Here is a 14,040-nt window from a genome sequence, read left to right on the forward strand (position 1 = left end):
AACATAAATATATAAATAAAAATAAAAATAAAATATATATGAATTATCTTATAAATAGATAAAATAAATATATTAAATATTAAAAATATTTTATATATATTTTATATATATTTTATATATAGTTTATATATATTAAATAATATATAGAAGCCTTATTCTTACACCAGTCTAAATTCTTTCTCTATATCTAGCTCTATCGATTGCCAAATTTAAATTGCATCAACTGAAACCTCTCCTTAGTTCCCATTGCACGCTGTCCATTTACTTGAGCTGCCTCTTTTTTTACGCTTAAATGGTTATTATTATGCTATACTCGACTTGCATCCTCTGCTTGATGCGAAACTGTTGCAACTTTACAATTAATAATTTTGTATTTATTGTAAGCAAAAACAAAAAAAAAAATAACAAAAACTTTTCTGGCCCGTTGGCTGTAATTAATTGTTGCGTAAGGCCAAGAAGCAATACAAAAGTAAGAAACAAGCGTGTTGTTGTTGCTGTTGTTGTTGTTGTTGGCGTACATCCGTCCGGGCATAAATGCCATCGAATGCGGCTAATTGTCAATAATGATGCAGCGATGCGTGGCAAAGAGGCGGCAACAGCATCCACATCGACATGGCCAGACCTTTGACAAACCAACACTAAACAAACAAAACTGCCCAATAACAACAACAACAATGACAGCTGCTGTTGCTGTCGTTGTTGCTGTTATTGTTGCATTTTGCAACATCCACTTTTACAACAAATTGCATGACATTTGTTTTTCTGCCTGCAGCAGGCGCCGAGGGGCGAGCAGCTCCACTCTTGAGATATCAATTTTTTCGGGGCAATTTGTATGCAAATTTTGCAAGAGCTGCAAAATGCAACAGAATAAAAAAAAATAAAAAACAAAATAAATAAAAAGCGATCAAGGAGTAAAGAAAGTTTGTGGATCTTAATGACAACTGAAAAATTGAGGATTTTACTCGACAAATATATTTATTAATATTAGTATAACAAATTATAAAATTATATTAGCTTCTCCTTATTGGATTTAAGTTATCTTCACATTATATAAAACTATATGAAAAATAAATACATATATTTGATGTATTTAGTTTTTATATATTTTATTTATTTTAGTATATTTCAACATTTTATTTGACAACTATATTATTATATTATTGTACTCCTATTTAATTTTCATTAAATATTTCTTATATATTATTAATAATAAAAAAAAAAAACAATATATATATAATAATAACATATACTAATTATTATTATTTTTTATTTTAATAATTGAATCTATTTAATTTTTTATGATTTTATTTAAAACTTTTTTTTTATGTATTTTGTTTTATTTATTTTTTATTATTTATCTTGATTTTTTATTTTGTATTTTTTTGTTTTTTGCTCTCTTTTTGTTTTATTTTTTAAAAATATGTTTTATTATTTATAGAACAGACAGTCCCAAATATAGCTAAAAATATAGAAACAGTATGGCCAAATTATCTAAATGGAAAACTGAAATCGTTTATTTTTATGCAGACGAAGAACACATTCTTTACATATATAGCGCGTGAAATTCAAGACATTGCCATAGTTTTTCCTTACGACGAGCAAACAAACACATGCTCATACCAGCATCTGTAGCTGAACCCATTCACCAAAAAAAACCTAAGAAAAAACCTTAACAGTTCCATTTACACACATCGCCCATACGTATACATAGATCAGAAAGTGAAATGTAGCAAACCATTTAATTGTGAATTATGGGCACTTATTTAGAAATTGTTGCCGGCAATAGTTGTTGCCATTTTCACGTTTGCATGGGCGTGCAGCAGTGAAAGAAACGAAAGACATGCTCGCTTCGAGGGCGTGCATTTTGCGTCGAAATGTGTTGAGATTTAAATGGGTTTTCCACTCGACAACGGACGTTTAGAAGGGGCATGTCTGGGAGCAGCCCACGAGCAGAGACCAGCCTGCCAATTAGTCCACTTATCGAATGAAGACATTAGTGGGTCACCCGAGGGTTAATGGCCAACGTGCAGACGTAATTAGTGCATATTAAGCGATACAATATCAAAAGACTTAGGCAACGAACTTGACTTCACATTTTATATAACAGTTTGGCTGAAATTATGGGCATATATATTTTAATACAACTAACTAATGTTTTGAAGTTTTAAATTTATAAATTTTAATGAGAATAAATGGATATACAATTTTTTATATTTTTTTTTTATAATTGTATTATTAATGATGCACTTAAATCTCTGCTTTATATGGAAGAACTTTTGAGTAAACTCCTTTTGCTAATCCTTTCTATTTCTATTAACTAATAATATCCATCATTTTTATGACTATATACTTTATACTAAAACAAATTATTAAAACATAAAAACTAATGTCTAACAAATGATTTATTTCACTTTCAAGTCATAAAAGAAGAATGATTCCCCGCTTTTTACATACTTTTGTGATTAACAGCAGAGCTGAATCTAAGTCTTTGTCAAGTTCACTTGGCTATTAGCCCACGGGGCAAATGGCCCTCGGGTCCCCGGCTAAGTTCAAAGCCACCAGCTCAGCTCTAAACGGGTAAACAACTCGCGGCTGCCAAATATCGTGAATAACCTTGGGCAAGACTTTCACCTGACAGCGACAGAAAACAAGAAAGAAGAAAAAAACGAAACAATAGAAAAATAAAAATGAAACATCATCAAAACGAAATTAATTCATCAAGGTGTCAAATTATGACGAATTCGTGTTCGAATGTCAACGAAAAACAATTAATTAGAAATCAACTGTGGAAATAAATGCCCTGGACTCAGCAAGACAATAAGAGATAAAGAGAGAGAGAAGATAATAAAAGAAAAGAAAAGTAATTAAAACGTTTGTTACAACAATATTAGAAACTATGGCTAATCGCATTGAAATTGATTCCAGCTCTATAAGACATCGCAAATTTATGATTAAGGCATATGCGGACTGATTAGTGATACCCTGTATTAAGTAATTGAGGAGGGTATATTTAAAATATGTGTAATATACCGTATATTTGTGAATAAGGCATGATCAATGATACCCTGTATTAAGAAACTGAAGAGGTTATATTTAACGTATATACCGTATATTTGTGATTAATGAATAATTAATAAATGAATAGTGTATTGAGTAATAAAGGATGATATACTTTATATATATGTATGTAATATACGGACTGATCAATAATAAAGGGTTGATCAAAAATACCCTGTCTCGTTAATAAAATATAAAAATGTTTACAAAAAAAAAATAAATATAATAAATAAATAAAAAAAAATACCCTGTATTTAAATATACATTTAAAATAACATTTTTATATAAATTTATTAATAAATAGAATCGTGTTTAATTCGTTTTGATTTGCATTTTTATAGTCTATAAATCAAATAATAAAAATACCCTATTTGAATTTAATATATGAAAAATTATTGTCTAGTGCATAACAGTTGATTTTTTATTAGCTCAAAGTCGTGTTAATATACCACTCTATAAATAGCCCTATATACGCCCTATATATGCTATATATGCTATAAATATAATACACATATGCAAGTTATTGAATACTTGCAATGAAACTTCCACTTAAACCACCTCATCATTATCTTTATCCAGGGTATATAACGACCACACATATATCTATTGAACGCTCCCAAATGTGACAAGCTTACAGTTTTGGTACGTTATCGCACACTTGTGCTTTGCATAAATTTATAGCCGCTACAGTTATGCGACAAACAAATCGGAAAGTCATATTCAGACATATAAAAACAAACGGAATCAAAGCGCATATATTAACCAAATATATACATATATAGATGTATATTTATATATATATATATATATATGTATTATGCATATTATCTTGGGCTGGCTATTTTTGTCAAACTCGATATTTGACGTTTGCATAATTAAGGTCGATTAGGGTCAGTTTTTTGTATGATGCTCAAGCAGCAGCTCAAGGTTATGGTTATGGCAATGCATTTGCGCAGAGAACTTGCCCAATAACAAATCAGATCTCAGATCTATATGCCATATAAAACCTATATACATACTATGTATGTATGTATTTGTATGTATGCATGTATCATTTGCTATGTGCATGCGTTTTTATTGGCTCTGTGGCATCGCGTGCATGGCCAACAGTATGGATTATGTAATCGACATCAAACGGCAACAGTTTTTCACAGTTCGCACTGTTTGCCGTGGCAATTAAGCTTTGTGGCCAATTTAAGAGCCGTCACCAAAACAGAAGCGCTAAGAAAGCCGAACAGTTAAAACGCTTTTGGGCCACAATTCAAGCATTGTTACTGTCTCTGTCTATATATATATGTGTGGAATTATGCCAAAAGGCATTGAAAGAAACATTTTTTTTTTTTTAAGAAAGCCGCAACTAGCTTGCATGCAATTGTTGAGGGGGGTCGCCAAAGACGCGAGCGAAAGAAAGAAAAAAATATAAAGCAAGTTGCATTGTCAGCTTCCGCATAATTATGCCGACACAGACACTTGCCATACATATTTAACAGAGTGAGCGTCTGTCTAGTCTGTCTCGCTCTCTTTCTCTCTCTCTCACACTCTCCTTTTGCCAATGCATTTTGTCTGTTTATGGGAATTTTTTTTTGTTGGTTTTTTTCGCTTACATTTTAAACAGTCGCTCTTAACTGCCTATGATCATAAAACCCTCATAGTAGAGTGTATTATAATTTTATCGTTAAATATGTAACGCATTGGCAGGTCAGCGCAGGCCAAATGCTGGCTTTTAAATTATATAAAGCTAAGCTCACAATTGTTAAACAAGTATTTTGTTTTCTTTGAAATTTTGCTTTAGCTAATTTTACTATTATATGTTTTATGAATATATTATATATAAGTATTTAGCTGTCTTTAGCATATATATAGTTGACTTGTGCAATAGTATGAAAAGTGTGTGCGTTTTTTAGGCTATTAGGCTAGACTTCTTCTTCTTCTTCTTCCCAGCTAATCTCTTTAGGTAACTTAATATGAGTTCACTTCACAATTTAATTGAGTTTAATTGGCATTAGAGAGGCAATTATATATATATATTAATTAAATATGTTGATATGCATATGTATATCTATATAAATAAAATATATAACAATTAAAAATGAAATTTATAATACATGCATTTCAGATTTAATGTTTATGCATCAAAGAGGCAAATATAATTTTTTTTTTAAATATGTTGGATGTCTGTTTCTTATATGCATAAAACATATATACAATATACATATGTATATGAACATTTAGAACAAAAAAATAAATAAAATAAAAGAAATAAAATAAGTAGTAAGGGAAATTTAGTTTGATTTTTATATAAACTTCAAATGTTTTCAGAAATGTAAAAAATATAATTGATAAAATATATATAATATAATATATAAATATATATGATAAATATAAATAAATATATATAATATAATATAATATATATTATATATATTTTATCAATTATATTTTTTACATTTCTGAAAACATTTAAAGTTTATATAAAAATCAAACTAAATTTCCCTTACTACTTTTGTTAAATTTTTACTAGTTTCTATATATTTTTATTTGCTACATATTTTATTACTACATTTATTAATTAATAATAATTAATATATTTATTAAATACTAATAATTTGTTTATTTATTAATTACTAATAATTAATACATTTATTGTTTACTAATAATTACTATATACAATTTTACTGGGCTTCTCAATACAATTTATCTTCAATAGTTTCTGTAATATTAAACCAGCTCTACAAGAAGTTTCTTTCAGAAAGCTGTAGCAATAACCAATTTTAAATTCCTACGAGTACTATATATGAAATATGTATAATACAATTTAATACAGTATCCTGCTAAAAAAATTCTATCCGCTTGAAAAAATTTATTCTCGACAATTCTGTATTTTATTTTTAGGTAAATCGAAAAAAACTCAGCCGAATTATCGTTCGAATTATCGGTTCTCAACTGTATTAGATATTTGATATTTATATATATGACATATTTAATCGAGCTCTTCATCAGTTTGCAGACTCAGCAACTTCTCCATCACCAAAAAATCTCTCGTCTCTTAAGAGTTAATCTTGAATAAAGCTAATCTAAGCAACTCTATTGTAAGCAAGTGTATTGAAAATTCGAGCTAGCCTCCCGTCTCATTGATCTCATTGTTTACTCTTTCTTGGCAGTGGCTTTCTTTGGCAATTTGCTGACACAACAGCCCCAGCAGCGCATCAAACTGAGGGCGTCAGCGTTTTAACATAATTGACATTGACAGCCGAGCAACGATGTTCGGCCAAAATAAAACTGACGTTGCTCAGCCAGCTAGCCAGCCAGCCAGCTGCCATCTGGCGAGTGAAGACGTCTGTTCGCTGATATCATTGCCGGCTTTATCTACACACACACACACACACAGACAGCTGTGCATTGTGCCTAGTTATGCAGTTTGCTTGATAATGAACTTATTTCAGTGATAAATGCCAAGCTGTGCAAAATGATTAGGGCAGGTCTCAGGGCCTGAAGTGGCCAACGGCCAATAGCCAACGGCTAACGGGCAATGGCGGACAGCCGACAACAGGGCGCATGAGTAATGAATTTCTGTTGTTTTTTAGGGCTGTGCTATGGGTTAGGTAATGACGATTATGAGTGCAGCTCTTTTATTTTTGTTTTTGTTTTTGTTTTGGTTTTGGTTTTTAGCTCAACACACATCGTATGACGGGCGCTTTATGGTATTTATTATATAATGTGCATCGCAATTGAATACTGTAATCATTGGCTCATTGAAACAGCAATGATGATAGCGCTGATGCCGATGATGATCATGAGCATGCTCATGATGATGGATAAAAGTAATACCCAAAGCGAAACACCTAAATCTCTTATGTAATAATTCTTCCTTTCAAATAAATTTAAATGATATGTTTGTGAAATATTTATACACATATACATATACATACATATATGAGACCTTTTAAATCGTTAACAACACACTTTTCGCATGGTTAGCCTGTTAAAGAGCCGCACATTAAATGCAACTCTCCTGAGCCTAACGCGCACCCCAAACCGCATGCCCAAACATGAATAACCAAACTCCCACACAAATCACAATATAATCTACTGTGTAGCATAACAAAGTGACATAACAAAGTTCAACTGTTGGCGTTTTGCAAAAAAAAACAAAAAAAAAAAAAATTCAGAAAAAGTCAGCAAAACAAACCGAAAAGAAATAGAAAAAAAAATCAGCGCAGCAACCCAAAAGCCAACAAAAGATAATAAATTTGATTTCAAAGTTGAAATGTTGCAAGTTGCAGCAGCGCCACGGCGACAACGCTGACGGAAAGGATTACGTAAAACGTCTGCGACCTGAACTCTTTGCATTTGCTCAACATTTCGTATCAGCTGCAATTTGTCAGAGTGTGTGTGCGTGTGTGTGTGTGTGTAAAAGGGCGAGCGAATCTTTTTTCTATTGTTTATAGACGAAACAATAGAGTTGGGAACTTGTACCTTGAATGTGTGTTGAAAAGCCGCCGACAGCAAATGAAACCCAAAAACAGCTGTGCTAATGCCTTCGCCTAGCAGGTTACCAAAAAATATGGGAAACAACAACAACAAAAACAAGGAGAAGAGGCAGCTGCTGAGATGCGTTAAAAATTTTGTTTTTAAATTTCTCTAATTGACGAAATCAACAAATAATTTGTGATGATTAGCTTAAGCTAAAAATATAATGTATAATGTGTGACAAGTAAAAGGAAGTGAATAAGTGGGCGCATTTGTGGCCGTTATACAAATAATAAAAATCAAAATTATATGAAACACATATGAGTATATATGCGAAATTTGGAAACTCCAGCTTTAAAGATGCTGAAGATATCATTTTATTATCTAATTGTTAGACTTGCGTTCGATACACTCTAAGCTAAATCAGCTCAGCTTATCGCCCTAATCTATAATATATATATACTTTATCGGTTCTGCCACGCCTCCTTCTGCCTGTAATATGCATTCCAGGAAACTATTATAACTTGATATGCCATTTCCATTAAGTTGAGGGTATGCAAATATTGATATAATATATACAATGTTTTAGAGCTTAACAAAAATTATATTTAGAATATTTAATAATGTGTATACATTAAAAATATAATATAATACCTCTACTAACATAGATAATAAATAATAAAGCCTCAATCCAATGCTCTAAAGCTATATACATACTAAGCGTATACGTAATATCCATATATGTATATACATATATAAAAATATATTAAAGATATAAATAGGATTTATTTACTTAATCAATATATATACTAAATAAATATTACTATTTATATTGAAGACATACATCAGATATACATATATCACAAGCTACAAACATATTGTGTATACGACGTGAGCGCCAGCAAGTTAATTAAATAAAAAAACCTCAAAAATAATAATTAAAACAAAACAAAAAAAGAAGAAATGCCAAAATTCCGACGAACCGAAATCAGTCAAAACGAAAATGCCAAAAATACAAAAATTATTTATGTATTTATAACTGGCTTAGGCCATAGAACGAGCAACAACAACAACAACAACGAGCTGCAAACAAAATTATTTCGGAATTGAAATGTTTTATTGCAGCTGCAAATGTTGTTGTTGTTGTTTTCCAGCTGCTGTTACAACATGCAACATGCAACACACATACATACGCACACACACACACACAAACAACAGCAACAACAACTTGTAGTTTGCGTGCAGCGCTGCGGTCGCCGTTGCCAGTTGGAAAAACTGTAAACCGCAAAATGAAAGTGAAATTGAAATTGAAATTGAAGAAGACGTCGACAAAGCAACAACTTGGCTAGTACAACGTGTACGCGTATAAAGCAAAGCCATCCATGTATTATGTATTTGTCTACGCTTGTTCGTTCGTAATGAGCTAACTTATTACATCTTTGACATTTGCATTTATAATTTATTAATTTTTGTTGTTTTGTTTTTTAGTTTTGCTTGATGGCAATTAAATTAATATGAAATTTGCATATTTATTATATTAAACAGGAAGTTTTTATTTTTGAATGGGCGTTTTAAATATTTTTATGCAGATTGACTGCGAGTAATCAATTAAGTAGGTAAAAGGTCTCTTAGAGACCTTAAAGCCTTGGTTTTGTATACAAATTATATACCTAAGATAAATTGATAAACAGATGCATACATGTCTAAAAAATTTATTTTTATTCAAAAATATAAATAATACAAATAATATAAATCAATAAATTTTAAAAAATTATAATGAATTTTGTCTATAAATATTTTAACGTTTTAATAAATACAAAAAACATACTTCAAAATTATTATTAAAAAAGTTACAATAATATATGTTTTTAATAAAGAATTTTAATTGAAAAATAATATTTCATATATGAAAAATGATAATAAAAGTTGTTGACACCACAAAAATTATAACTTTTTATTAATTATATTTCAATATTTGATATAAAAAATCATGATAAAAAAAATTATAACTTTTTTTAATATTTAAAATATTTGATACTTAAGCCATAATTTTACAATGCCTAAAAAATTATAATAAATTTATTTAAATATTTAAAATAATTATATAAAATAAATAGTTATATAAACTATATTAATTTTTCTTAATTCATCAAAAATATCAAATATATATCCCAAATAAATATTTGCAACATTTTTGCGCACAACTTTTGCTACAATAAATTACTTTTCCAAATACCTTTGCCAAAAAAGATAAAAATAAAATGATGCACACATTATCAGCGGTGAATTACGCTGGAAAACTATTTATGAAATGATAAAGAAGAAGCAGAAAAAAAATGCAATTAAATAAAATACAAACACAAACAAACTCACGCACAGGCAGACACAACAAAAGTTGAACGGATAGGCGACTGCCGGACACAGAGACAAACAAACAGGTTACTCGGGTTTCTTCTTCGGTGTCAATGAAACAACAACAACAATAACAACAACAATAACAGCAACAGCAACGCCAACAACAATAAATAAAAGATGAATTAAACAAAACAAAAATAAAAAATATAATAAAAGTGAACACTGTCTCGCTGATGAACGAGCTGCAAACACAGCTACGCCACAAGGCCTAAAACAGAATTTGAATTCGGCGAGCTGCAAACAAAGCGAAATCCAACTCGCATTTGCCTCACAATCAACAAATGAATGGTCTAAGGGCTGGCTAGCCATAGAATTCGAGTGCATAGAAAGTTGCAAATCTACTGTTACGAATTGTCTCGATTGGAAGCTAGCCGATCGATATGCATACTACAAGCCAAAAAAAGCTAACTCACTAAGCAGCAGCAGCAGCAACAGCAGCAGCAGCTGAAAGCTTTCAGTGCTCACTCCCTATCTCTCTCTCTCGCTCTCTCTCTGTCTGGCTGCCTGTCTTTCTCTCTGCTTTGTTGCAATACAAGCTGCAATAATTGCAACAATGGCAGGCGAAGAGAGCTGAGTAAAACGTATCGAGCAATAATAACTGTAGCAATATTACAAAATCAACAACAACAACAACGACTACTACTACTACTGCTACAACAACAGCAACAATGAGATAATAACGCATACAACAACTACAACAAGCAGTGGAAAAGTCGCTTTAAAATGCATTCACAACTAGCAAACGAAATCAAAATCAAAACAACTAAGAACATTGCAATCGGGCGTTACCGACTACAGAATAGGCATTCAGGGCTCAAAGAGATTGATTTTCCGATTTGCCACGCCCTTAGCTAATATACAAATATGTAAATAAATATTTATAATATAAATTTCTAAAGTTCAGCTCTGTAGCACTACTGAGATACCGGGAAATGCATTTGCCACGCCTCTAGCAGGCGGATCCGGAAAAGCCTAACACTTTATAATTCAAGGTACAAAATTTCAAATTTATCTAGCTTCAATAATATAAGACATTGCACAAAATAAATATACCTATTAGACTTTCTCGAATAGGTATAAAAAATAATAACTAAAATAAAATCAATTCAATTACGTACTGCATGGCAAGCCCACTTTTTGAATAGAGTCAAATTTTGAGCTAATATTATTTTTGAAATATTATGCATGTATGACTATTACCTCTGTTTACTGCGGCAATTAACAGGTTGATAAAATCTTATAATTTGATGGTATAAAACGTGTTAAAGGCTTTAATTAAACAAACTTGTCCGCAAATTAGTAAAAGCCAACGAAATGCGTTCGTTAGCCAACATCTTCAATAGATTGATCAACTTTTTTATTATTATTGAATTTTAGGCTCAGCCCGAAGATGGGGCAGACATGCTGTCTCTAAGAACCGCCAGGCACCAGTCAGAATTTTGGTTAACAACAAGAAATCATGTGACAGACAATTTTAGGAATTGAAAGCAAGCATATTTCTATTTGTTTAATAGAGAGATTTACTTCTTAGTATTGACTTTAACTCGATTGACAAAATATGATTTTTGCCTATTTATTTTTAATAACTCAAACTATAAATAAATAATTCATAAAGTTAAAAAAACGAAAATATTATTTAATTTCTACATAAAAATAAATAATATTTCGAAAATATTAGCTAAATACGTATGCATATTAACAAAACTTAATGAAATAAAAACATATGTATATATATAAAAAAAAAAACAATATAAATATAAAATACTCCTACAAAAATTAAAAATAAATTTTAAATAATCCTAACTTAGTTCATTTTGAGTTTAGAGCTTACCCAAGTCCAAATGATGTCCAATTTCTGGACCGTTGAAATTCTTTTTCCGGGAATGAATGATCAAATTTTATACAGCACTCTCATACACGTTTGCGATGGACTTGATGCGATTCTGGGTGTGTTGAATGTGTGTGTGTTTGTGTGTATGTTACCGTTGCGAATATACCGTTACACGTTAACGACTGCGCCTGCGCCGTGTGCTTAGCTTCTAGCTCTGGCTCTGGCTCTAGCTCGAACTCGACGATAACGATAACGATAACGAGACGCGCGCCGATAACTGTTAGCTGATAGCTGCTAACTGATAACTGATAACTGTTGAACAGCCGCAGATCATCAGATGGCAGAAGACACTAAGAATATATAACACACACACAGAGAAGAACCAGAAGAACACAGAACCCACACAACACGAACGGAAAGAAAGACGAACAGCGATTAAACTGCAAGCAGGCAGTGCGCTAAGATTAAATACGGCGTGAAATTTGCTTGGCAGACGACTTTTGCTGTTGTTGTTGTGGTTGTTGTTGTTAACGAAATTTATTTTTCACTCATTCCATTTCATTGTGATCGTAATTGTGATTCTGATGATTGTATTGCTTTTATTATTTCTTAACCTTCTCTCTGGGGGCTCAGAACACGAAAAAACATAAACAATAAAAAACGCGCGGCGCAGCAGCAGCAGCAGCGGCAGCAGCAACGGAAAAAAATGGCAGACTGTCCGACTGTTGGGTGCGAGAGAGATGGAAATTAAAATGGAGATTACTCGAAAGGCAGATTCACTTTTTTTCTCTTTTTCTTTTGATTTTTTGCCTTTTGCTTTTGTTTTGCGATTACGAAAAACGGAGAGTTGAGAGATTGCGAATTGAGCTTAATTCAAGTTGAGCTGTAGCTGCTGCCTTTTATTTTTATTTTATTTTTTTTTGCTGGTGTTGGGGGGGTTGTTGCTGCTGTTGTTGTTGTTGTTGTTGTGTTTACACTTTGAGCGCTGCGCTCGGCCACTGCACTGGATAGAACTTAGAGGCTGGGGCTTACATAAGCGGAGCGCTCTTCGATTGGTTTTTGCTTTGTTGTATTGAAATTTTGAAAAATTTTGATAGTTGGCTTTATTTTAGTTTGTATCGCGTCTGCGTACCGTATTTTGTGGCCGTCTACGGAAACTGGTCGGCGCACACTAAAGTTAACGTTCGCTTGGGCAGCGCGGCGCAGTCCAAAAAATATAGCGCACGATGATCGGGCCAGCGACGGCAACAACAATAAAAGCTGACGACGCGACGGCGCAAGCGAGACAGACAGACAACAACAGCTACGGCTACAACTACAACTACAGCAGGCAACAGCTTCAGAAACAGCTACAAAGCCAAGAGCTGAGCTTTGGCCCGTTGTCTTGTGCCCAAAGCTAGTCGCTGGCTTCAAGCCAAAGCCACACAGCTAAAGTTGCCTTGAAAGCTTCCAATGAAAGCGAAAACGAAAACGATAGCAACAACAAAAGCAAAAGCAACACCAACAACAACAGCAGCGAAATAACACTTGCATTTTTCATAGTCAGCAAGCATGAGTAAGCTTTTGAGTGGAAGTTGTGAGTGGAATTTGTGAGTGTAAGCATGAGTTAGTTATGACTCTCTCTCTCTCTCTCTCTCTCTCTCTCTCTCATTTGCTCTCTCACACTCCCTCTCTCTGTGCGTTGAATGACTTTTCGAGTGCATTTCTGTTGTTGAAATGCGTTTGATTAATGTTGTAAAGATTTGTTTTAATTTATCTTCTGCCTACAATCTTCGCATCAATACATTACTCACATGCAAATCTCCAGGCACAAAACAGACATTGTTTAATTGTTGAGTTAATGAAAAAATCAAATTAAAATTAATTCGAAATGTGTCATTAAGGCATCGACAGCATTGCACATTCTTATCAGGAAGCTGCTGAATGATAGGCCAACATGTGTTTCAGGCCAAAAGAGAACTTGGCTAGCCAACGACAATGCAGAATATTTGTTTCATCAAACTATTCGTAGCACTTCCACATATGGCCAAGTTCAATGTCTATAGCCAATATGCAAATGCGTACCCCAATTAAGAGGTAAATTGTTCCAGATTTCAAAACGATCAAACGATTGGTGGGTGCGTACAGTGAACTCTCGGGTACGTAAGACCGGCAGTTGTTTGACGTCTGGTCAACTGCTCGATTGGGTGAAACGGCAATGAACGAAGCTGCTCAAAAAAGGGTATTCAATATTGTAATCCATATGGATGACTCAACGTCAGTCAGAG

The 14,040-nt window shown here is 32.4% G+C and overlaps 1 protein-coding gene across 4 annotated transcripts in view; it reads right to left on the reverse strand.

Moving 5' to 3' along the window:
- Positions 1 to 13,012, reverse strand: part of sona (sol narae metalloprotease) — a 70,999-nt gene extending 57,987 nt beyond the window's left edge. Inside the window, exon 1 of one of the 4 annotated variants that reach the window (XR_016196913.1) lies at positions 11,774 to 13,012. The gene's annotated coding sequence lies outside the window, so the exon portion shown is untranslated. The remainder of the gene's footprint in view (positions 1 to 11,773) is intronic. The other 3 variants (XM_089260867.1, XM_089260869.1, XM_089260868.1) reach the window with 3 other exon arrangements.
- Between the last annotated feature and the right edge of the window lie 1,028 nt (positions 13,013 to 14,040).

Source organism: Drosophila navojoa, chromosome 5 (assembly GCF_054131105.1).
Source record: "Drosophila navojoa isolate 15081-1374.11 chromosome 5, UAZ_NAV_1.0, whole genome shotgun sequence".
Lineage (NCBI taxonomy): Eukaryota > Metazoa > Arthropoda > Insecta > Diptera > Drosophilidae > Drosophila > Drosophila navojoa.